Raw genomic sequence first — 26,416 nt, forward strand, 5'->3', positions numbered from 1 at the left:
TTTATTGTTTTGAAAAAATTTACTTCTGGCTAAGAAAGATTTACATTTCTATACTTTCTGGATACATAAAGTGTGTGTACACTACCATATCTACTTCTCTAGCCCTATTTTTTCTCTAGAACTTAAATAGCAGAGAAGATAATATTTGTAGTCTGAAGGATACAGCAGTTTTAACTAACAGTGAAAAGGTGTACTTTACAGAAAGAGGAGTCAAAGTGAGCAGAGAACAGTAAGTCACTAATTTCAGATTCTTTGCCTACTTAGTTCAACAGCTAAGTGGGAGCCACAGGTTTATTGAGAGAGCAGTGAGCTGAGCAAAGCTCTTCAGTGTGAGAATAAAAATGGCAGCAATGAATACAATGGATTGGAGACTACATGGTAGATTTCTGCATGGAGTTAAAGATTCATACCTGAGCTAAAGCAGAAGCAGGGGATGATGGAGACAAGCAAAATTTAGGAGAGAGACACTAGATTTGGAGACCTACTATATAGGAGGAAAAATGGTGAAGAAGAACAAGCCATGTTTTGGAGTCTCTCATGAGAAGAAACAAGACCTAGGCCGGGCAAGGTGGCTCCCGCCTGTAATCCTAGCACTTTGGAATGCCACGGTGGGTGGATCATCTGAGGTCAGGAGTTTGAGACCAGCCTGGCCAACATGATGAAACCCCATCTCTACTTAAAATACAAAATTAGCCAGGCATAGTGGTACATGCCTGTAATCCCAGCTACTCGGGAGGCTGAGGCAGGAGAATCACTTGAACCTGGGAGGCAGAGGTTGCAGTGAGCCAAGGTCACATCACTCTACTCCAGCCTGGGCAACAAAAGTGAAACTCCATCTCAAAAAAAAAAAAAGAAGAAGAAATGACCTAAGATTTACTGAAGTGCTTAGAAAGATGCTAAGAGAGATTATAGTGAATTCAGCTAGGCAAGCTGAAACTAAGATGATGGCAAAATTTTAAGAAGGGAATGTAAGCTTCAAAATCAGGAAACAGGTAAGAAGTACACACACGTAGTGTATTTGGTACTCCTTGAACAAATAGACTCTTCATTCATTTACTTAATAAATGCTATTGAATATACCAGGCACTGTCCTAATCACTGGAGATATAACTGTCCTAAGCACTGGAGATATAGCAGTATACAAAACAGACCCACGTAGGCTGGGCACAGTGACTCATGCCTGTAATCCCAGCACTTTGGGAAACTGAGACAGGTGGATCACCTGAGGTCAGGAGTTCAAGACCAGCCTGGCCAACATGGTGAAACCCCGTCTCTACTAAAAATACAAAAATTATCTGGGCATGGTGGCGGGCACCTATAATCCCAGGTACTCGGGAGGCTGAGGCAGGAGAATCACTTGAACCTGGGAGGTGGAGGTTACAGTGAACTGAGATCCTGCCACCACACTCCAACCTGGGCAACAGAGCAAGACTCCTTCTCAAATAAAAAAAAAAAAAACCCAAAAAATCTGGGCTGTCATGAAGCTTACATTCTAGAGGAAGATAATAGATTATGGTGATGCCCTAAGAAGCATAAAGCAAGGAAAAGGATATAGAAAATATTAATGGCTGAAACTTAGAAAGTGTGGCCAGGGAAGGACTCACTAAAAAGATAACATTAGAGTAAAAACCTGAAAGAAGTAAAGAAATGAGCCATGCAAATATTAGGAAGAAAATTTCGGGTCAAGGAAACAGCAAGTACAAAGGCCTCTCTTCTAAGAGTAAGACTTCCTGAGATCAAGGATTAGCCTCCCTCATCAGACAGGGACTTCTGAGATTCTCCATCAGCCTAGATCTCCCAATCCAATAATTTTTCCTTCTCTGCCTTCTTTTAAATGGAGACCAGGTTGCTTAGCACCTGTTCCTGGGCCAGCCTGCCATATCCCTCTAACCCCTATGGAGGTCATCCATCCTTAAGAAATGGAGCCAGGCGCGGTGGCTCACGCCTGTAATCCCAGCACTTTGGGAGGCCAAGGCGGGTGGATCACGAGGTCAAGAGATCGAGACCATCCTGGTCAAGAGATCGAGACCATCCTGGTCAACATGGTGAAACCCCGTCTCTACTAAAAATGCAAAAAATTAGCTGGGGATGGTGGTGCATGCCTGTAATCTCAGCTACTGAGGAGGCTGAGGCAGAAGAATTGCCTGAACCCAGGAGGTGGAGGTTGCGGTGAGCCGAGATCGCACCATTGCACTCCAGCCTGGGTAATAAGAGTGAAACTCCATCTCAAAAAAAAAAAGAAAAAAAGAAAAGAAATGGAAAGGGGTCCTGGCGCGGTGACTCACACCTGTCATCCCAGCACTTTGGGAGGCTGAGGTGGGCGGATCACTTGAAGACAGGAGTTCAAGACCAGCCTGGCCAACATGGTGAAACCCCCATCTCTACTAAAAATACAAAAATTAGCCAGGCATGTTGGCACATGCCTGTAGTCCAGCTATTCAAGAGGCTGAGGCAGGAGAATTGCTTGAACCTAGAAAGCAGACGTTGCAGTAAGCCGAGATCATACTATCACACTCCAGCCTGGGCGACGGAGCAAAACTGTCTCAAAAAACAAAAAAAGAAATGGAAGGGAAGTGGGGACATTTCCCTGGAAAAACCAATACCTCTTCACCTTCCTAGGAGTGATTCATACTTGTCAGTTTCTAGGTTTGAATCCCAGTGTTGACTCACCTGGAGCCAGAAGAGGCTGAATAGGATGCCAGTCCTCTACCCTGTGTCTTTCCCTCCCAGTGCACCTAGACAGTGGCCAGCATGCATGCTGGCCTGCCAACAGCAATACAGAGAAAAGGGACACCAACCTGCACCCTTCCTCTTTCCCTTTTCTTTCTTTCTCCCTTTATACACCAGGCATTTGCAATGTCTAAGGACAGAGACAGAAAAGACAGACAACCACCTCTACAATATTTCATTCATTTAGCCATCCAGTATTGATTAAGTCCTACCATGTGCCAGGCACAAGTCTGCAAAGATTCTCTCAAGACAGCCCAGTGAGGGAAGCAGATAGGTGTCCAGAGAATGATGGCGCCTGGCAGAAAATAAACTGAGTCCCCTAAGTAGCACATTCCATGCCAGAGGAGTAGAGAAGAGAGGAAATTCAGGTAAACTTAAGAAATCAGGAGATTTCATGGGGAATTGAAGCATTTAAGTTAGGTCTTAAAGGACAGATAGGGGCTGGGTGCAGTGGCTCATGCCTGTAATCCCAGCACTTTGGGAGGCTGAGGAAAGCAGATCACCTGAGGTCAGGAGTTTGAGACCAGCCTGGCCAACATGGTGAAACCTGTCTCTACTAAAAATACAAAAATTAGCTAGGCGTGGTGGTGGACATCTGTAATCCCAGCTATTCAGGAGGCTGAGGCAGGAGAATCGCTTAAACCTGGGAGGTGGAGGTTGCGGTGAGCCAAGATCATAACATTGCCCTCCAGCCTGGGCAACGAGAGTGAAACTCCATCTCAAACAAGAAAAAAAAAGGACAGATAGAATGAAGTGTGCCCAAAGTAGTCTGGGCAAAGGCATGGATGCAAGAAATTTCCAGGAATATTCAGGATCAGTAAGTAAAACAAAGGGTATATGTAGAAGAGCAGAAGGAGATAAGTTTGGAGAAACCAGGAAGGAAGAGGCTTTGCTTGGGTTTAACAGTTCTAAGCCTATAAAAAAAAAAAGTGACTGACATCCTTGGCAAAGACATCTTTTCTCCTAGAAAAATCAAGAGAAAACTTAGGATGAATACTTAGAACCTTGAAGGTCAGATTGAAAGCTTTTGCCCTTCCCCAGAAACTCGTAGTTACAATGAAGGACTGAGATCTCTGGGTAAACTCTGAGGTTCCTCTCAATTCCAAGAAGGATGTGATGACCATCACATAAAGATGCAATTACCTTGATGATCATGATATAGATAATTTTCCATTGCAATGGATGAATACACAAACACAAAAAGTTAAACTAAAATAATAAAAGAGAATATAGAAGAATATTTTCTGAATTATGGGATGGAAATAACTTGTCTAATCATAACACCAAATTCAGAATCCAAGAAGGAAATGGTTGATAGATTTGACGATGGCAAAAGACCCCATACACAAAGTGAAAAGATAAACTGGAAGAAAATATTTGTAACCTATAAATAGAAAAAGTTAATTTTCCCAATATACAAAGAATTCTACAAATCAATAAAGAAAAATGGAATGATTCAATCAAAAAAAATGTGTGAGTAGCTTGCAAAAGGCAATTAGCCAAAGAAAAAATAAAAATAGCTAGTGAACATATGAGAAAATCGTCAATATTACTGATAATTTTTTTTGTAAGACAGAGTTTTGGTCGGGCGTGGTGGCTCACACCTGTAATCCAAGCACTTTAGAGGCCAAGGCGGGCGGATCACCTGAGGTTGGGAGTTCAAGACCAGCCTGACCAACATGGTGAAACCCCATCTTAAAAAAAATAAAATAAAATAAAGACAGAGTTTTGCTCAGTCACCCAGGCTGGAGTGCAGTGGCGCAATCTTGGTTCACTGCAACTTCCACCTCCCAGGTTCAAGCGATTCTCCTGCCTCAGTCTCCCGAGTAGCTGGGATTACAGGCATGCACCACCATGCCCAGCTGAGTTTTGTACTTTTAGTAGAGACAGGGCTTCGCCATGTTAGTCAGGCTGATCTCGAACTCCTGACCTCAGATGATCCACCCGCCTCAGCCTCCTCCCTAAGTGTTGGGATTACAGGCGTGAGCCACCAAGCCTGGCCTCACTGATAATTTTTTTAAATGCTTCAAGACTCTAATTTTTACCTAACAAATTGGCAAAAGCTAAGAGGATCAGGTATATCCAATGCTGGGTCTGATGCAGTGACTCATGCCTATAATTTTAGCACTTTGGGAGGCCAAGGTGGGAGGATCCCTTGATGTCAGGAGTTTGAGTCCATCCTGGGGAATGGGACCTTAGCCTGGTCACCCAGCCTGGAGTGCAGTGGTGCAATCATAGATCATTGCAGCTTCAAACTTCTGGACTTAAGGGATCCTCCTGCCTCAGCCTTCCAAGTAGCTGGGACCACAAGTGCATAGCACCATACCTGGCTAATTATTTATTTATTTGTTTGTTTGTTTGTTTATTGTTTTTTTTTTTTTTGTTTTGTTTTGTTTTGAGACAGAGTTTCGCTCTTGATACCCAGGCTGGAGTGCAATGGCGCGATCTCGGCTCACCGCAACCTCCGCCTCCCGGGTTCAGGCAATTCTCCTGCCTCAGCCTCCTGAGTAGCTGGGATTACAGGTACGCGCCACCGTGCCCAGCTAATTTTTTGTATTAGTAGAGACGGGGTTTCACCATGTTGACCAGGATGGTCTCGATCTCTTGACCTCGTAATCCACCCGCCTCGGCCTCCCAAAGTGCTGGGATTACAGGCTTGAGCCACCGCGCCCGGCCTTGTTTATTGTTTTTAATTGAGATGGGGTTTCACCATATTGATCAGACTGATCTTGAACTCCTGACCTCGTGAGACACCAGCCTCAGCCTCCCAAAGTGCTAGGATTACAGGCGTGAGCCACCATGCCCAGCTTATTTTTTTTTTTTAAGCTTTGTTTGTTTGTTTTGTTTTGTTTTGAGATGGAGTCTTGCTCTGTCATCCAGGCTCCAGTACAGTGGCGCGATCTCAGCTCACTGCAACCTCCGCCTCCCGGGTTCAAATTATTCTTCCACCTTAAGCTTCCAAGTAGCTGGGATTACAGCCATGCACCATCACACTTGGCTATTTTTCATATTTTTGGTAGAGATAGGATTTTGCCATGTTGGCCAGGCTAGTCTCGGAACTCCTGGCCTCAAGTGATCCACCTGCCTCGGCCTCCCAAAGTGCTGGGATTACAGGCATGAGCCACTGTGCTCAGCACTTTTTTTTTTTTTTTTTTTTTTTGAGACAGGGTCTCACTCTGTCACCCAGGCTGGAATGCAGTTGCATGATCTCAGCTCACTGCAACCTCTGCCTCCCTAACTCAAGAGTTCCTCCCATCTCTGCCTCCAGAGTAGCTGGGACTATAAGCACACACTGCCACACCTGACTAATTTTGTATATTTTTGGTAGAGACAGGGTTTCACCATGTTGCCCAGGCTGGTCTTGAACTCCTGAGCTCAAGCGATCTGCCAACCTCATCTTCCCAAAGTGCTAGGATTATAGGCATGAGCCACGGCACACAGCCTTTTGTATTTCTTTTTGTAGAGTCAGGGTCTTGCTATATTGACCAGGCTGGTCTCAAACTTTTTTTTTTTTTTTTTTTTTTTTGAGACGGAGTTTCGCTCTTGTTACCCAGGCTGGAGTGCAATGGCGCGATCTCGGCTCACCGCAACCTCCGCCTCCTGGGTTCAGGCAATTCTCCTGTCTCAGCCTCCTGAGTAGCTGGGATTACAGGCACGCGCCACCACGCCCAGCTAATTTTTTGTATTAGTAGAGACGGGGTTTCACCATGTTGACCAGGATGGTCTCAATCTCTTGACCTCGTGATCCACCCGCCTCGGCCTCCCAAAGTGCTGGGATTACAGGCTTGAGCCACTGCACCCGGCCACTTTTTTTTTTTAAGAGACGGGGTCTCGCTATGTTGCCCAGGCTGCAATGCAGTGGATATTCACAGGTGCGATCCCACTACTGATCAGCACGGGAGTTTTGACCTGCTCTGTTTCCAACCTGGGCCAGTTCACCCCTCCTTAGGCAACCTGGTGGTCCCCCGCTCCCAGGAAGTCACCATTTTGATGCCGAACTTAGTGTGGACACCCAGTCGGCATAGCGCACTACAGTCCAGAGCTCCTGGGCTCAAGCGATCCTCCCACCTCAGCCTCCCGAGTAGCTGGGACTTCAGACACGTGCCACCGCGCCCGGCTGGTCTCAAACTCTTGGCCCCAAGCGATCCTGCTGCCTTGGCGTCCCAAAATATTGGAATTTCATGCATGAACTACAAAAAAAATGTATATCCAGTGATGCATAGATGGATAATACAAACTTTTTTTTTTTTTTAGTAGAGATAGGATTTCACCATATTGGCCAGGCTGGTCTCGAACTCCTGACCTCGTGATCCACCTGCCTTGGCCTCCCAAAGTGCTGGGATTACAGGCATGAGTCACCACACTTGGCCAGCTTTTTTTTTTTTTTGAAAAAAAAGAAACAGAGTCTCACTATGTTGCACAGACTGGTCTTAAACTTCCGGCATTAAGCAATCCTCTCACCTTGACCTCCCAAAGTGCTGGGATTAGGCGTGAGCCAACATGTCTAGCAAAATAAGCATTCTCATATACTGTTGACAACAGCAGTATACATTGGTAGAACCTTTTAGTGGTGCGCGCCTGTAATCCCAGCTACTCTGGAGACTGAGGCAGGAGAATCACTTGAACCCAGAAGGCAAAGGTTGCAGTGAGCTGAAATCACACCACTACACTCCAGCCTGGGCAACAGAATGACACTCCTTTAAAAAAAAAAAAAGAAGACAGGGAAGTGGAAACCACATAGAAGAGATGCAGCCACTGCTGGGAAATGCCCCACAGCCAAAAGAGGAAAACTATCCTGGCTTCTCTCTTCCTCTCACCTTCAGTCTTCTTCCAATGCCTCCCATTGGCTGAATATAGCTAGTATGTAGTTGTCAAAGAAGCTGGGAAATGTAGTTTTCAGAAGAAGAACAATGAGTCAGAGAACAAAAATGCAATGATCAGCCTCTAAAAGTGATTGAGTAGTTCAAAGACTTAATGAAGGAGGCTGGGTGCGGTGCCTCATGCCTGTAATCCTAGCACTTTGGGAGGCTGAGGTGGACCGATCACCTGAGGTCAGAAGTTTGAGACCAACCTGGCCAACATGGTGAAACCCCATCTCTACTAAAAATACAAAAAAATTAGCTGGGTGTGGTGGCATGCACCTGTAGTCCCAGCTACTTGGGAGGCTGAGGCAGGAGGCCTTGAACCCAGGAGGTGGAGATTGCAGTGAGCCGAGATCATGCCACTGCACTCCAGCCTGGGCAACAGAGTGAGACACTAAATAAATAAATAAGGAGAACCACATATGAAAAGCAGGAGAAAATCTAGTGGAAACAACAACAACAACAACAAAACACCACACACCAGGAAGCATAGCAAAGAATTATGCTGTAAAATAGTAAAAGATAATTTTATTAAATTTTCTTTTTTTTTGAGATCTCGTAACACAGTTAGTTGTGGGGACATGAACAAGTGAATCCTGTGCCAGGTCAGCAAAGTGTGATTTGCTGCTGTGTGAATCCAAGGTTTAGAGTTACCATTCTAATTTTCTCTCTTTTTATTTCTTTTTTAATTTTTTTATTTTATTTATTTTGAGATGGAGTTTCTCTCTTGTTGCCCAGGCTGGAGTGCAATGGCGCAATCTCGGCTCACTGCAACCTCCACCTCCTGGGTTCAAGTGATTCTCCTGCCTCAGCCTCCCTCGTAGCTGGGATTACAGGCTCCCGCTACCATGCCCAGCTAATTTTTTGTATTTTTTGTAGAGACAGGGTTTCACTATGTTGGCCACTCGAACTCCTGACCTCAGGTGATCCACCCGCCTCAGCCTCCCAAAGTGCTGGAATTACAGACATAAGATTTTTTTTTTTTTTTGAGACGGAGTTTCGCTCTTGTTACCCAGGCTGGAGTGCAATGGCGCGATCTCGGCTCACCGCAACCTCCGCCTCCTGGGTTCAGGCAATTCTCCTGCCTCAGCCTCCTGAGTAGCTGGGATTACAGGCACGCGCCACCATGCCCAGCTAATTTTTTTGTATTTTTAGTAGAGACGGAGTTTCACCATGTTGACCAGGATGATCTTGATCTCTTGACCTCGTGATCCACCCGCCTCGGCCTCCCAAAGTGCTGGGATTACAGGCGTGAGCCACCGCGCCCGGCTCTTTTTTTTTTCTTGAGACAGAGTTTCGCTTTTGTTACCCAGGCTGGAGTGCAATGGTGCGATCTCGGCTCACCGCAACCTCCGCCTCCCGGGTTCAGGCAATTCTCATGCCTCAGCCTCCTGAGTAGCTGGGATTACAGGCACGAGCCACCATGCCCAGCTAATTTTTTGTATTAGTAGAGATGGGGTTTCACCATGTTGACCAGGATGGTCTCGATCTCTTGACCTCGTGATCCACCCGCCTCGGCCTCCCAAAGTGCTGGGATTACAGGCTTGAGCCATTGCGCCCGGCCTATTTTTATTTTTTCAAGACAGGGTTGTGCTCTGTCACCCAGGCGGGAGTGCAGTGGTGTGATCACAGCTCACTGCATCCTTAACCCCTGGGGCTCAAGCGATTCTCCTGCCTCAGCATCCCAAGTAGCTGGGACTAGAGGCATGTGCTACCTCATCCAGCTAATTTTTAAAAAAAAATTTTTGTAAGGCCGGGTGTGGTGGCTCACATCTGTAATCCTAGCACTTTGGGAGGCCGAGGCGGGTGGATCACGAGGTCAAGAGATGGAGACCATCCTGGTCAACATGGTGAAACCCCATCTCTACTAAAAATACAAAAATTAGCTGGGCATGGTGGCGCATGCCTGTAGTCCCAGCTACTAGGGAGGCTGAGGCAGGAGAATTGCTTGAACCCAGGAGGCGGAGGTTGCAGTGAGCTGAGATCACACCATTGCACTCCAGTCTGGGTAACAAGAGCGAAACTCTGTCTCAAAAAAAAATTTTTTGTAAAGATGAAGTCTCACTATGTTGCCTTACTTGCATTTTCCTAAAAATATTTTTTACACAAAACACATGAATTCTTTCCCATTGTAAATGATTCAGACACTGGAAAGTGTATTTTAGGGCCAGGTGCAGTGGCTCACTCCTATAATCCCAGCATCTTGAGAAGCTGAGGCAGTCTGATTACTTGACAACAGGAGTTTGAGACTAGCCCAGGCAATGTAGTGAGATCCTGACTCTACAAAAATACGAAAAATTGGTCCAGCAAGGTGGCTCACGCCTGTAATCCCAGCACTTTGGGAGGCTGAGGCAGGCAGATCACGAGGTAGAGATTGAGACCATCCTGGCCAACATGGTGAAACCCCGCATCTACTAAAAATACAAAAATTAGCCAGGCATGGTGGTGGTACATGCCTGTAGTCCCAGCTACTCAGGAGGCTAAGGAGGAAGAATCGCTTGAACCCGGGAGGGGGAAGTTGCAGTGAGCCAAGATTGCACCACTGCGCTCCAGCCTGGTGACAGAGCAAGACTCCACCTCAAAAAACAAACAAGCAAACAAACAAAAATACAAAAAATTAGCTGGGCGTGGTTATACATACCTGTAGTCCCAGCTACTCAGGAAGCTGAGGTAGGAGAATTGCTTGAGGCCGGGCGCAGTGGCTCACGCCTGTAATCCCAGCACTTTGGGAGGCCGAGGCGGGTGGATCACGAGGTCAAGAGATCGAGACCATCCTGGTCAACATGGTGAAACCCCATCTCTACTAAAAATACAAAAAATTAGCTGGGCATGGTGGTGCGTGCCTGTAATCCCAGCTACTCAGGAGGCTGAGGCAGGAGAATTGCCTGAACCCAGGAGGCAGAGGTTGCGGTGAGCCGAGATCGCGCCATTGCACTCCAGCCTGGGTAACAAGAGTGAAACTCTGTCTCAAAAGAAAAAAAAAAAAAAAAGAATCGCTTGAGCCCAGGAGGCCAAGGCTGCAGTGAGCTGAGATCACCACTGCACTCCAGCATGGGCAACAGAGTGACACCAGGTCTCAAAAAAAATAAAAGAAAAAAGAAACTGTATTTTAGGGATGTTGTGGTGCTGTGGTGTGCTCCTCAGATCTCTCCTCTTCTGAACTGCTGCAACCCTTATTCTCCCAGCTGCTGGGCATGTTAAGGGCTATCAGCTGGCAGTTAAGCACCCCGTACTGTTAAAAACGCGCGAGTTGAATGAAGAGACCCCCCCCAAAAAACAGGCTTTGTGTAAGCAACAAGGCTGTTTATTCACCTGGGTGCAGGTAGGCTGAGGCCGAAAAGGGCATTAGCTAACGGTGGTGGGTTAGGAGTTGGTTTTATAGGTGGTAAGTTACGGGGTAAGATCAGTTAACAGTGGTGGGGGGTAAGGACAAGGAGTATACATTACCATAAGTTTAGTTACAATGGCAGGTGGGATAAGAGTAGTTAAGATGGTAGGGTGGGGTAAGGAGTATTCACATTATCATAACAGTTAAGATGGCAGGATAGGGTGAGGAGTATTCACATTATTATAATAACAGTTAAGGTGGCAGGGTGGGGTGAGCCATCTTAAGGGGGTGGGGGGGAGCTCCTCTGGGCTATCAGGGATAATGGCCGGTGGTGATGAGGGGGGTGGGAGTGGTGGTGATTAGCCGAAGCTGGCAAGGACTTCAGACTTTCTGGGTCCAGACTTGCACATGGAGGCCTGACACACACAACACGGCCAAGTGTGGTGGCTCACATCTGTAATCTCAGCATTTTGGGAGGCCAAGGTGGGCAGATCACCTGAGGTCGAAAGTTCGAGACCAACCTGACCAACATGGGGAAACCACGTCTCTACTAAAAAAATACAAAGTTAGCCAGGTGTAGTGGCACATGCCTGTAACCTCAGCTACTCAGGAGGCTGAGGCAGGAGAATTACTTGAACTCAGGAGGCGGATGTTGCAGTGAATTGAGGTCATGCCATTGCACTTCAGCCTGGGCAACAAGAGTGAATTCCGACTCAAAAAAGAAAAAAAAGGCACCCCACACAACCTTAGCTGAGAAGAGCTGCCTCATTTAAAGTAATGCCTATGGTAACCCACATTCAAAAACTGATTAGTGCAGGGTTATAAAAATCCCCCAGTGAGGGACAATTTTGCAGGGCCATCTCAGCTCCAGTGCTCTGCATGGAATTCACTGAGACTTTTTTGTAAATGCACTGCAACCTAAGCAGTCTTTCTTCTTTCACTCTCCCAAGGATGGTGATGCTAAAAGCACTCTTCAGGCCGGGCGCGGTGGCTCAGGCCTGTAATCCGAGCACTTTGGGAGGCCGAGGCGGGTGGATCACAAGGTCAAGAGATCAAGACCATCCTGGTCAACATGGTGAAACCCCGTCTCTACTAAAAATACAAAAAATTAGCTGGGCATGGTGGCGCGTGCCTGTAGTCCCAGCTACTCAGGAGGCCGAGGCAGGAGAATTGCCTGAACCCAGGAAGCGGAGGTTGCGCTGAGCCAAGATCGCACCATTGCACTCCAGCCTGGGTAACAAGAGCGAAACTCTGTCTCAAAAAATAAAAAAAAATAAAAAATAAAAAATAAAAGCACTCTTCAGTAAACTTTCTAGATTCAAATTTCTGCTTCCTGGGAACTCCAATTTACAATAATTAGTGCCAGGAGAGATCCAAGAAAGTAAACCCTAGCTCGCTGCTTAGGACACTGATTCTCCCACGCCTGAGACTGACATTGCCAGGACTGCGGGGTCGGGGAGACTCGGACTGTCTTCCAAATAAAGAGACTGTCTTCCAAATAAAGCTGTTTGTCTAACTCAGAAAAAAAAGAAAAGAAAAGAAAGTAAACCCTAAAATGAAATTTGGGAGTCAGTCACTCATCAGTCTGTTGACAATGAGGATATCATCACTAGTGGTAGGTGAAACACTGTTAGCCCCTAGCACGTGATAGTAATACAATTGTTAAAAATTTCGCCAGGTAGAGTGTAATCCCAGCACTGTGGGAGGCCGAGGTGGGCAGATCACGAGGTCAGGAGTTCAAGACCAGCCTGGCCAATGTGGTGAAACCCATTTCTACTAAAAATACAAAAATTAGCTGGGCATGGTGGCTTGTGCCTGTAGTCCCAGCTACTTGGGAGGCTGAGGCAGAAGAATAGCTTGAACCTGGGAGTAGGAGGTTGCAGTGAGCCAAAATCATGTCACTGCATTCCAGCCTGGGTGACAGAGTGAGACTCTCAAAAAAAAAAAATATATATATATATATATTTTTTTTCACCAATGGTTAATTGAGATGTTTTACTCAAGGAAAGAATACATGGGAGAGTGGGAGAGCATTATGTATTAGGCATTTGAGAAGTAATAGGATTTTTTTGTTGGGGATAATAGATCCTTTGAAGAAAGACAATAAAGATTAAGTGTGAAAGTCAAAGGGCCTTCTTGGCAGTATATAAAGATACTATCATCTCCTGCAGCCAGAGGGCAGAAAAACCTGAGGATCAAACCTAAAACATAATTAGAAAATTTGAAGACCTATAGAGAGGCTGAATTCTCAGCCCCAGCAGGTTGGCTACCAAAGTTAGACTCCTGATTTGAGAAACAGCAAAAATGGGAGGGCAGGAGTGGTGGCTCATGCCTGTAATCCTAGCACTTTGGGAGGCCAAGGCTGGAGAATCACTTGAGCACAGGAGTTCTAGACTAGCCTGGGCAACAAGGTGAAACCCTGTCTTAACAAAAAATACAAAAAATCAGCAGGATGTGGTGGCATACACCTGTGGTTCCAGCTACCTGGGAGACTGAGGTGGGAGAATTGATTGAACCCAGGAGGTCAAGGCTGCAGTGAGCCTTAATCACGCCACTGCACTCCAGCCTGGGTGATGGAGTTGGACTCTGTCTTGAAAGAAAGAAAACGGGAGACATGGCCAGGCATGGTGGTTCATGCCTGTAATCCCAGCACTTTGGGAGGCAGAGTCAGGTCGATCACCTGAGGTCAGGAGTTCCAGACCAGCCTGACCAACATGGTGAAACCCAGTCTTTACTAAAAAATACAAAAAAAAATGGCCAGCTGCGGTGGATTAAGTATGTAATCTCAGCCCTTTGGGAGGCCGAGGCAGGCAGATCACAAGGTCAGGAGTTTAAGATCAGCCTCACCAATATGTTGAAACCCCATCTCTACTAAAAATACAAAATGTAGCTGGGTGTGGTGGTGGGTTCCTGTAGTCCCAGGTACTCAAGAGGCTGAGGTAGGAGAATCACTTGAACCCAGGAGGCAGAGGTTGCAGTAAGATGAGATTGCACATTGCACTCCAACCTGGGTAACAGAGTGAGACTCCATCTCAAAAAATAAATAAATAAATAATAAAAATACAAGTACAAAAAAATTAGCTGAGTGTGGTAGTGGCCACATATAATCCCAGCTACTCAGCAGGCTGAGGCAGGAGAATCACTTGAACCCAAGAGGTGGAGGTTACAGTAAGCCAAGACTGCACCATTGCACTCCAGCCTGGGCAACAAGTGCAAAACTCCATGTCAAAAAAAAAAAAAAAATTAGTGGGGAGTGGTGGCTCACACCTGTAATCCCAACTACTCAGGAGGCTGAGGCAGGAGAATCACTTGAACCTGTGAGGTGAAGGTAGCAGTGAGCTGAGATTGTGCCACTGCACTGCAGCCTGGGTGACTAAGTGAGACTGGAGGCCAGGTACAGTGGCACACACCTGTGATCCTAGTACTTTGGGAGGCTGAGGCAGTTATGGATCACCTAAGGCCAGGAGTTCGAGACTACCCTGGCCAACATGGTGAAATCCTGTCTCTACTAAAAATACAAAAATTAGCTGAGTGTGGTGGTGGGCACCTGTAATCCTAGCTACTTGGGATGCTGAGGCAGGAGAATCCTGGGGGGTGGAGATCACAATGAGCTGAGATCATGCTATTGCACTCCAGCCTGAGCAAAAAGAGTGAAACTCCATCTCAAAAAAAAAAAAGAAAAAAGAAATATTAGAACTGCTGTAGGAGATGGTGAAGTGGAGATCAAAAGACTAAGAGAAGAGGAAAGTTAGAATGGATATACCATGTAGAACCAGTAAACTCACCAAATGACTCTTTTCCACAGTAGAGTTCCAAGGAATGCTCTGATGAAAACGACATTGGAGGGGGCTGGGCAGGGTGACTCATGCCTGTCATCTCAGCCCTTTGGGAGGCCAAGGTGGGTGAATCACTTAAGCTCAGAAGTTCAAGACCAGCCTAGGCAACACAATGAGACCCCATCTCTGCTAAAAATATTTTTTTAAATAGCCAGGCGTGGTGGCATGTGCCTATGGTCCCAGCTATTCAGGAAGCTGAGATGGGAGGATCGCTTGAGCTTGGGGGTGGACAGAAGTTGCAGCAAGCCAAGCTCGTGCCACTGCACTCCAGCCTGGATGACAGAGTGAGCCCCTGTCTCAAAAAAAAAAAAATGACATTGGTATTACTAAGAAACTCAGTGGTAGTAGTTGCCTTTGCACTTTCAGCACAGGGTACCTTGATAGCAATGGGAATAGCAGTATCTCAAAGTAATACAGGCCAGATAGCAGCCTGTAACCATCAGAAGCAAATAGTTGCAATTATAGTGATCTTTGGGCCGGGCGTAGTGGCTCACGCCTGTAATCCAAGCACTTTGAAGGCCAAGGCGGGCGGATCACCTGAGGTCGGGAGTTCAAGACCAGCCTGACCAACATGGTGAAACCCCCATCTTTAAAAAAGAAAAGAAAAAAAAAGAAAATATAGTGATCTTTGAAGTTGGAACGGCAGCCAGAGGGGGCCTGACCTGCAGAGAGCAATGAAGATGGCCAGTAGTACATGATGTTCCTAAAGGTGAGATGGCCAACAAGGATATTACACAACCTAGACAATTAAAAGAAACCCAGACTAGATGATGAAGAAGCTGAGTCATGATTCATTGCTCAGTTTCTGAATCAGAACTAGTCTTCAGACCTGCAACCCAGTGACTGAAGCAGAGGCCAAGTCTCCAGAAGGAGGACCCATGACAATATAGTAAATGTATTTGGCAATGATTTCTCCAGTCCTTCCTCAGAAAGGTCCACTAGCATTTGTTTGGGCATCCAAACGCAGGGGAAAGAACAATATTACTCAAGCAATTCAAGGACTGTTGGACACAAGGTCTAAAATGAAATTGATAGTAGTATGGGACCCAAAGCATCCTCAGGATCCCCCCGATAGTGTTGGGGCATATGGAGACCCTGTAATAAATGGAGTCCTAGCCAGGTGCAGTGGCTCACGCCTGTAATCCCAGCACTGTGGGAGGCCCATGCAGGTGGATCACGAGGTCAGGAGTTCGAAACCAACCTGACAAAGATGGTGAAACCCTGTCTCTACTAAAAATACAAAAGTTAGGCCGGGCGCGGTGGCTCACGCCTGTAATCCCAGCACTTTGGGAGTCCAAGGCGGGTGGATCACGAGGTCAAGAGATCGAGACCATCCTGGTCAACATGGTGAAACCCCATCTCTACTAAAAATACAAAAAATTAGCTGGGCATGGTGGTGCGTGCCTGTAATCCCAGCTACTCAGGAGGCTGAGGCAGGAGAATTGTGTGAACCCAGGAGGCGAGGTTGCGCTGAGCCGAGATCATGCCATTGCACTCCAGCCTGGGTAACAAGAGTGAAACTCCATCTCAAAAAAAAAAAAAAAGGGCCGGGTATGGTGGCTCAAGCCTGTAATCCCAGCACTTTGGGAGGCCGAGGCGGGTGGATCACGAGGTCAAGAGATCGAGACCATCCTGGTCAACATGGTGAAACCCCGTCTCTACTAATACAAAAAATTAGCTGGGCATGGTGGCACGTGCCTGTAATCCCAGCTACTCAGGAGGCTGAGGCAGGAGAATTGCCTGAACCCAGGAGGTGGAGGTTGCGGTGAGCCGAGATTGCGCCATTGCACTCCAGCCTGGGTAACAAGAGCAAAACTCCGTCTCAAAAAAAAAAAAAAAATACAAAAATTAGCCAGGCATGGTAGCAGACACCTGTAATCCCAGGTACTCGGGAGGCTGAGGCAGGAGAATTGCTTGAAACCAGGAGGCAGAGGTTGCAGTGAGCTGAGATCATGCGACTGCACTCTAGCCTGGGCAACAGAGGAAGAGTCCATCTCAAAAAAAAAAAAATTAGTTGGACGTGGTGGTGTGTGCCTGTATTCCCAGCTACTCAGAAAGCTGAGGCAGGAGAATCGCTTGAACCCAGGAGTCAGAGGTTGCAGTGAGCTGAGATCACGCCAGTGCACTTCAGCCTGGCGACAGAGCAAGACTCCATCTCAAAAATAAATAAATAAATAAATGGAGTCCTGGCCTATGTTCAGTTCACAGGGAATCCACTGTATGTACAGACACACCCAGTGGTTATGTCCCCGGTTGCCAAATATATGAATAAAATCAAGATAATTGGTTGTTAAAAGAACTAACACATTGGCCCCATAACCTGTGAGGTAAGAGCTATCAGCATGAGAAAGACCAAATAAATAGAAGCCTCTGAAACTTCTCCCTACCCCAGCAAGTAGCAATCAAAAACAAGATTGCATCTTATGGGTAGTGGAAGAGATCAATGGCACTCTTAATGATTTAAAAGATGCAGAAGTAATAGTCCCTATCATAATTTATTTTGGTTCAGCAGAATCCTAGATAGAGTCTGAAGGATGTCCAGTGGATCCAGTGGACTATGGCAAACTCAAAAAAGTAGTAGCTCCAACTGCAGGTGCTATACCAGATTTAGTATCTTTGCTAAAGCAGATTTAACGTTACCTCAAATACATAGTACGTGTGATATGTGACCATTAATCTGGTGAATGCATTCTTTTCCATCTCTATGAAAAAAGAGGATCAGAAACAGTTAACTGTCACTTGGAATGGACAATAGCATACATTACAGTCTTGCCCCAGAGCTATGTTAATTTAATGCCTACTATCGTAATATATTCTGAGGCTGTGTGTGGCTCATGCTTGTAATCTCAACAATTTGGGTGGCTGAGGCAGGAGGATCACTTGAGCCCAGGAATTTGAGGCCAGCCCGACAACATGGCAAAACCCTGTCACTACAAAAAAATATATTAAAAATTAGCCAGGTATGGTGGTGTGCTCCCAAGCTCCTTGGGGACTACTTGGGAGTCCACAGCTAGCTACTTGGGAGGCTGAGGTAGGAGAATCACCCAAGCCCAGGAGGTCAAGGTTACAGTGAGCTATGATCACACCACTGCACTCCAGCCTGGGTAACAGATCAAGACCCTGTCTCAAAATTAGATAGATCGATAAATAGAGATTCTTTTAAAAAAGAGAGAGAGAGAGAGAGAGATGGAGTCTCACTCTGTTGCCTAGGTTAGTCTTGAACTCCTTGGCTCAAGTGATTCCTTCCCACCTTGACCTCCCAAAATACTAGGATTACAGGCATGAGCCACTGTGCCTGATATAGATATCATTCGTAATGATTGCTATGATGGCACACTTAATTATTTAAAAGATGCAGAAGTAATAGTCCCTATCATAATTTCTTTTGGTTCACCATAATTTCTTTTGGTTCACTGGCAGGGTGAGTGGATCACTTGAGGTCAGAAGTTCAAGACCAGCCTGACCAACATGATGAAAGTCTATCTTGGCCAGGCGCGGTGGCTCACGCCTGTAATCCCAGCACTTTGGGAGGCCGAGGCGGGTGGATCACGAGGTCAAGAGATCGAGACCATCCTGGTCAACATGGTGAAACCCCGTCTCTACCAAAAATACAAAAAAAAAAATTAGCTGGGCATGGTGGCACATGCCTGTAATCCCAGCTACTCAGGAGGCTGAAGCAGGAGAATTGCCTGAACCCAGGAGGCGGACATTGCAGTGAGGCGAGATCGCGCCATTGCACTCCAGCCTGGGTAACAAGAGCGAAATTCTGTCTCAAAACAAACAAACAAACAAACAAACAAAAAACAACAAAAAAAGAAAGTCCATCTCTACTAAAAGTACAAAAATTAGCCAGGCGTGGTGGCATGTGCAATTCCAGCTACTCAGGAGGCTGAGGCATGATATGTATACATATATCAGGCACGGTGGCTCATGCCTGTAATTCTATATACATATATCCTATATACATATATGTAGGATTACAGGCATGAGCCACCGTGCCTGATATATGTATATGTGTGTGTGTATATATATATATGATTACATATATATAGGATTACAGGCGTGAGCCACCGTGCCTGATATATGTGTATATATACATATTCCGAGGGGACTTTGACCATCTGAATACACTACAGAACATCACTGCTGGGCACGGTGGCTCATGCCTGTAATCTGGTGCCAGTATTGAGGACAGAAAAGTAATCAGACTAGATGTGTAAAAAATGGCAAATTCGGCCGGGCGCGGTGGCTCACACCTGTAATCCCAGTACTTTGGGAGGCCGACGCGGGCGGATCATGAGGTCAAGAGATCGAGACCATCCTGCCCAACATGGTGAAACCCCGTCTCTATTTATTTTTTAAAAATATGGCAAATTCCATAGAAGTCTTTTTTTTTTTAATCAATCTGCAGAAACAGGGCCTCAAAAATTGAATTAAGACTCAGAATTGTTCCTCTCCACAGAAATCTTTAGTAGAAGGCGAAAGATTTATACGATTTGAAGAGAAACCAGAGTATCATTAGAAGTCTTTTAAAGATACATGTTCTTTCAAATGTGGGAGATAAACTTTATGAAGATTCAAAGGTCCACCACAACAGTTAAGTTTTTGTTTTTTTGGTTTTTTTAATTTAAAGATGGGGTTTCACCATGGTGGCCAGGATGGTCTTGAACTCTTGACCTCAGGTGATCCACCCACCTCGGCCTTCCAAAGTGCTAGGATTACAGGCGTGAGCCACCGCGCCCGGCCTAAGTTTTTTTTTTTTGTTTTGTTGTTTTGTTTGAGACTGTCTCACTCTGTTGCCCAGGCTGGAGTGCAGTGGTGCCATCTCAGCACACCGCAACCTCTGCCTCCCGGATTCAAGCAATTCTCCTGCCTCAGCCTCCCAAGTAGCTGGGATTATAGGCATGCACCACACCAGGCTGATTTTTGTATTTTTAGTAGAGATGGGGTTTCACCATGTTAGCCAGGCTGGTCTCAAACTCCTGGCCTTGTGATCTGCCTGCCTTTGCCCTCCCAGAGTGCTGGGATTATAGGCATGAGCCACCGCACCCGGCTAACAGTCAAGTTTTGGGTAATCTAGTTGTTTGGATAATGCTGGGACATCCCCTTCAAAGTAAAAGACAAATTACAATATTGCATCTCTCATTCCTCACGCCACCAACTAAGGTGTCTTTGTTCTGGAGGCAGAATATTAGTCCTTACTCCCACCCATATACTGGGTGACACAAAAAGCTGCCAGCTTCGAGTGGGTCCAAGATAAGGGAAGTACTCAGCAGCAGCTCTAGGCTGGGGTGCAAATGGCCCTGCTGTTTGAACCACAGAACCCAGCAGTACCAATAGTGGTGGTTGCTATAGTTTGAATGTTTATATCCCTACAAAATTTACATTGAAACTTATCTCCAGTGCAATTTAGGAGGAAATTAAGTCATGAGGTCTCCTCCCTCATAAATAGGATTAAGATCCTTATAAAAGAGGCTTCACAGTATTCAATCCTTTTTGCCCTTCCACCTTTCACTATTTGAGGACACAGAAAGAGACACCATCTTGGAATCAGACAGCAACCCTCAGCAGACACCAAACATGCTGGCATCATGATCTTGGACCTCCCAGCTTCCAGAACTGTGAGAAATAAATTTCTATTCTTTATAAATTATGCAGTTTCAGATATGTTGTTGTAGCAGAACAAATAGACTAAGATAGTGGCAAAAGGCATCATGTGGAGTTTCTGACAAGCTCCAGTAAGAGAATCACAACCTGGGACCCCTAGGGTACCATAGTAAGGTTAAGAATTATACATTTTTTAAACATCAGGCTGGACAAGGTGGCTCACGCCTATAATCCCAGCAATTTGGGAGGCCGAGGCAGGGTGAGTGGATCAGTTGAGGTCAGGAGTTCAAGACCAGCCTGACCAACGTGGCGAAACCCCATCTCTACTAAAAGTACAAAAATTAGCCAGGCATGGTGGCATGTGCCTGTAATTCCAGCTACTCAGGAGGCTGGGGTATAAGAATTCCTTGGACCAGGGAGGTGGAGATTGCAGTGAGCTAACATTGTACCCCTGCACTCCAGCCTGGGTGACAGAGTGAGGCTCTGTCTGAAAAAATAAAATAATCAGCATCTGACCATGGCAAAGATGAGGTGCCTGACTATAGGACGTCAACCACATGGACAATACAATCCTTCATAAATTTTGTTTCTCAGGCCAGGTACAGTGGCTCACACCTCTAATCCCAGCACTTTGGGAGGCCCAGGCGGGTGGATCACTTGAGACCAGGAGTTTGAGACCAGACTGGCCAACATGGTAAAAAGCCATCTCTATTAAAAATACAAAAAATTAGCCAGACATGGTGGCATGAGCCTGTAGTCCCAGCTACTCGGGAAGCTGAGACAGGAGAATCACTTGAACACAGGAGGTAAAGGTTGCAATGAGCCGAGATCGCGCCACTGCACTCCAGCCTGGGCAACAGAGCAAGACTCTGTCTCAAAAAAAGTAAAATAAGGAAGTTTTGCTTCTCAGACTCACCACATCAGAAGGTGGGTGGGCCCAGCAGCAATCTATCGCAATGTAGAAGTGGTACATTCAGAAGGAGACACAAATACAGCTAAAGTGCATAAGCTGCAGGTGGCATGAACCCCCAGTCATCTACTCCTCTTGCCTTGGCACCTCTCAGCTTATATCTATTGCCTTATATGTTCTTGTGGCCAGCTAACAGAGGAGGTTGGCTTGGTGGGTGAGAAAACACAAGCAGAAAATAGCACATAGTGAGGACCCTGAAAGACAGTGTTGAGGAGAAATCCTCCTAACTGGGAAGCTTTGGCAGATGCACCATCTAATTTTGGTGAATAAAAGTAGCCTGAGCTTAGGATATTTTCAGAATCATGGATAGTGGTGAGTGACTTGGTTGGTTGGTTTGTTGGTTGGTTACAGGCCTTGAATGAGAAAGACTGGAAAATTGGGAATAAGGAGATCAAAGGAAAAAGAATTCGAGTGAACATATAGGAAGGGGCATGAGTGGCTGGGCGTGGAGGCTCACGCCTGTTATCCCAGCACTTTGGGAGGCCAAGGCGGGTGGATCACGAGGTCAAGAAATTGAGACCATCCTGGCCAACATGGTGAAACCCCGTCTCTAGTAAAAATACAAAAAAATTAGCCGGATGTGGTGGCATATGCCTGTAATCCCAGCTACTCAGGAGGCTGAGGCAGGAGAATCACTTGAACCCAGGAGGTGGAGGTTGCAGTGAGCCAAGAATGCGCCATTGCACTCCAGCCTGGGCAACAAGAGTGAAACTCGGTCTCAGAAAAAAAAAAAAAAAAAAGGAAGGGGCATGAGTATGAAGATCTCTGTATCACATGTATATTTGTTTGCTAGGGCTGCCATAACAAAATACCATAGACTAGGTGGATTAAACAACAGAAATTTATTTTCTCACAGTTCCGGAGGCCAGAAGTCCAAGGTCAAGGTGTCAGAAGGTTTGGCTTCTTCTCAGGCCTCTCTCCTTAGCTTTCACCTTCTCACTGTATCCTCCACTCTATGCCTTTCCTTTGTGCACTCACATCTCTTGTATCTCTGTGTGTCCAAATTTCTTCCTTATAAGGCCACCAGTCAGATTGCATTAGGATCTTTAATCACCTACTTAAAGGCCCTGTCTCCAAATATAGTCACATTCTGAGGTATGTGGGGTGGTTAGGACTTCAACATATGAACTTGGAGGGAGGGGCACAATTCAGTTCATAACAACATGTTAACACATACCAGAGAGAATTCACCACAGAAGAGGCACTGAACAGCCAAGTAAACAAAATGACTCAGCTGGTTGATAATAGCCTGTGTCATTAACCACCCTAGAGCAAGCACAGTGGGCACATGAACCAAGTAGCCATACTGACAGGAATGCAAGCTTTTTGCAGGTTCAACACCATGAATTCCCACTCACCACAGCTTCCCCATTTCTCCAAATTGCCTGTCAAACAGATTTCTTTACACTAGAACCAAAGTGTATAAAGGTAGCTGTTTTGCTGTATTCTTGCCAACATTTAAAATTATCAACTTGGCTAGGCATGGTGGCTCATGCCTGTATCTCAGCACTTTGGGAGGCTGTGGTGGGTGGATCACTAGGTTAGGAGTTTGAGACCAGCCTGGCCAACATGGTGAAACCCTGTCTCTACTAAAGATACAAAACATTGGCCGGGCTTGATGGTGGGCGCCTATAATCCCAGCTACTCAAGCTGAGGCAAGAGAATTGCTTTGAACCTGGGAGGCGGAGGCTGCAGTGAACTGAGACGGCCCCATTGCACTCCAGCCTGGGCAGCAGGGCAAGACTCCATCTTAAAAAAAAAAAAAAAAGGCCGGGTGCGGTGGCTCAGGCCTGTAATCCCAGCACTTTGGGAGGCCGAGGCTGGCAGATCACGAGGTCAAGAGATCAAGACCATCCTGGCCAAGATGGTGAAACCCTGTCTCTACTAAAAATACAAAAATCAGCTGGGCATGGTGGCATGCACCTGTATGTAGTCTCAGCTAATCAGGAGGCCGAGGCAGGAGAATTACCTGAACCCGGGAGTTGGAGGTTGCAGTGAGCCAAGATCGCACCACTGCACTCCAGCCTGGCGCCTGGCGACAGAGTGAGACTCTGTCTCAGAAAAAAAAAAAAAAAAGGACCACTCTTTTTGATTTTACTAAAAATTTAAAAAAGAGAGGGAGAGAGACAGAGTGTTGCTCTGTTGCTGAAGCTAGTGTGTACTGGCCAATCAAAGCTTGCTCCAGCCTCAAACTCCTGGCTTAAGTGATCCTCCTGCATCAGCCTCCGGAGTAGCTGTGACTACAGGCATGCACCACTACATCCAGCTAATTTTTCAGTTTTTTGTAGAGATAGGGATCTTGCTTGTTGCCCAGGCTTGTCTCAAACTCCTGGACTCAAGTGATCCTCCCACCTTGACCTCCCAAAGCACTGGGTTACAGGCGTGAGCTATCCTGCCAAGCCAATGAATAGTTTTTCATTAGATTTTAACTTGTATTTCCTTGTGCTGTACATTTCTTTTGTTTATTGACCATTTACGAAATGCTTCTTGTTATCCTCTGCCCGTTTTACCACTGGGTTGTTTCCTTTTTTCTTATGTATTTGAAGGAGCTGGCATATTCCATATGTTATTCTTCTGTTAAATGTATTTAAAAAGAAAAAAAATGTATTTAAAACAGATCTTTCCTTGTCATTTGCCTTTCATGTTATGGTGTTCACTTTCATTTCTTTTCCCCTTTCTTTACTCCAACTCAATTAAATTAATTATTAAAAGTTTACCAAAAATGAAATCCTAAGTTCCTCTAATCATTGGTACTGGACTTGCCCTCTGGTGATAAACAATGAGAAAAGTGGACAAAATTACATGAAATACCTATTCTCAGACACTGGACAAGGAGTGTAGGACTCTGTTCCGTGAGAGAAGAAAAACAAATAAGATGAGCCTAAAAACACTTTGGCTCTCTGCCTCTAGACAGTTTCTAGGCTTCTGCTCAGGGTGGCAGAATCCAAGCAGGACATAGCAGTGTTCATGAGGTGAGGAAGCAGAGATCAAGTTTGAGGAGACTGAGGCAGCTGGAATTTTGGAGGCAATTTTGCCAGAGAAGAGCTATATGGAAAAAGAGGACAAGAAATCTATTGTGGTCCCACTGAATCTGATGCTGAACACTAAACCACATGTAAATAGAGTGAAATTCCATAACGCTGGTCAACACGCTTGTCAAATATTAAAAAAAAAACTAGTTACAGTGGTAAAAACACATATTAATCAGTAATATTCCTTTGCAATAGGGAAGAAGGGTGCAGCATGAACTGAACTCAGTTTCCATTTTTAGAGGCAACTAGGCCTTATAAAGAGAAAAATACATATGATGTTAGTTGTGGGCTTAAAAAAAAAATTAGGCCAGGACCAGGCACGGTGGCTCACGCCTATAATACCAGCACTTTGGGAGGCCAAGGCAGGTGGGTCACGAGGTCAGGAGTTCGAGACCAGCCTGGCCAACATAGTTAAACCCTGTCTCTACCAAAAATACAAATTATGTTGGTGTTTAAGTCTTTTAAAAATGGGGGGAAGTTTGTTCGTTTTTGGTCTTTTTTTGAGACAGGATCTTGCTCTGTCACCCAGGTTGGAGTGCAGTGGCACAATCATGGCTCACTGCAGCCTCAACCTCCTAGGCTAAAGCAATCCTCCCAACTCAGCCTCGTGAATAGCTGGGACTACAGGCCCATGCCACCATGCCCATGCCTAGCTAAAATTTTTTGTTTTGGCTGGGCATCATGGCTCATGCCTGTAATCCCAGCACTTTGGGAGGTGGAGGCAGGCAGATCACTTGAAGTCAGGAGTTCAAGACCAGCCTGGTCAACATGGTGAAACCCCCATCTCTATTAAAAATACAAAAATTAGCCAGGCATGGTGGTGGGTGCCTGTAATCCCACCTACTTGGGAGGCTGAGGCAGGAGAATCACCTGAACCCAGCTGCAGTGAGCCAGGATCACACCACCGCACTCCAGCCTGGGCAACAGAGCGAGACACCATCTCAAAAAAACTTTTTTGTTGTTGTTGTGATAAAATACACATAACATTTGCCATAGTAACCAATTTAACCCAGCCCCTGCTCTTGGGATGGAAATGCTGCTTTGGGTGTGGTGTCACTGAGAATACTGAGGCCCAGATGATGCTTGTTGTGGCTCAGGGGAAAGAGATCCCAGGCAGAGAGGTAAGCTGAGGAAACCTGGGGCTGCTCCTCCACTCATTTACTGAGCCCTCAGCTTCTAAAATGGGTATATCTAAGGCCGGGCGTGGTGGCTCATGCCTGTAATCCCAGCACTTTGGGAGGCCGAGACAGGTGGATCACCTGAAGTCAGGAGTTCGAGACCAGCCTGGCCAACATGGTGAAACCCTGTCTCTATAAAAAAAATAAAAATAAAAATAAAATGGGTATGTCTAATACATGATACAATGTAAATAAACAAACAAATAATAAAATGGTGATGTCACTCAGAGAAGCTTTTCTTTTCTTTCTTTTTTTTTTTTTTTTGAGGCAGAATTTCACTCTTGTCGCCCAGGCTGGAATGCAACGGCACAATCTCCGCTCACTGCAACCTCCGCCTTCCAAGTTCAAACGATTCTCCAGCCTTAGCCTCCTGAGTAGCTGGGATTACAGGCAACTGCCACCACACCCGGCTAATTTTTGTATTTTTAGTAAAAATGGGGTTTCACCATGTTGGCCAGAGTGGACTTGAACTCCTGACCTCAGGTGATCCACCCACCTCAGCCTCCCAAAATGCTGGGATTACAGGCATGAGCCACCGCCCCCAGCCAGCTCAGAGATTTTGACCAGGGGAGAAGCAGGCTATAGAACAGAAAGTTTCAATCTCTCCCCAAAGGAATATGATTTCATCTACAAAAGAGTGTGGAGAAACTCAAGCCTAAGAGTGCTCTCAAAACCAGTGGAAGCTGGGACAAAGGCAATTGGGAAGTGGTATGGTTTGGCTCTGTGTCCTTACCAAATTCCTCATGTTGCATTATAATCTTCAGTGTTGGAAGAGGGGCCTGGTGGGAGGTGATTGGATCATGGGAGTGGTTTCTAATGGCAAACCTAAATGCTGAAGCGCCACGCCCCTACTGCTGTCTTATGATGGAGTTT

The 26,416-nt window shown here is 45.9% G+C and overlaps 1 non-coding gene across 1 annotated transcript; it reads right to left on the bottom strand.

Moving 5' to 3' along the window:
* Positions 1–19,158: 19,158 nt before the first annotated feature.
* Positions 19,159–19,272, bottom strand: LOC135277263 (U5 spliceosomal RNA). The gene has a single exon (XR_010344881.1). It is a non-coding gene; the product is annotated as a U5 spliceosomal RNA (small nuclear RNA).
* Between the last annotated feature and the right edge of the window lie 7,144 nt (positions 19,273–26,416).

The sequence above is a fragment of the Aotus nancymaae genome, unplaced genomic scaffold (assembly GCF_030222135.1).
Source record: "Aotus nancymaae isolate 86718 unplaced genomic scaffold, 86718_ANA_hifiasm-v0.15.2.pri h1tg000003l, whole genome shotgun sequence".
Taxonomy (NCBI): Eukaryota; Metazoa; Chordata; class Mammalia; order Primates; family Aotidae; genus Aotus; species Aotus nancymaae.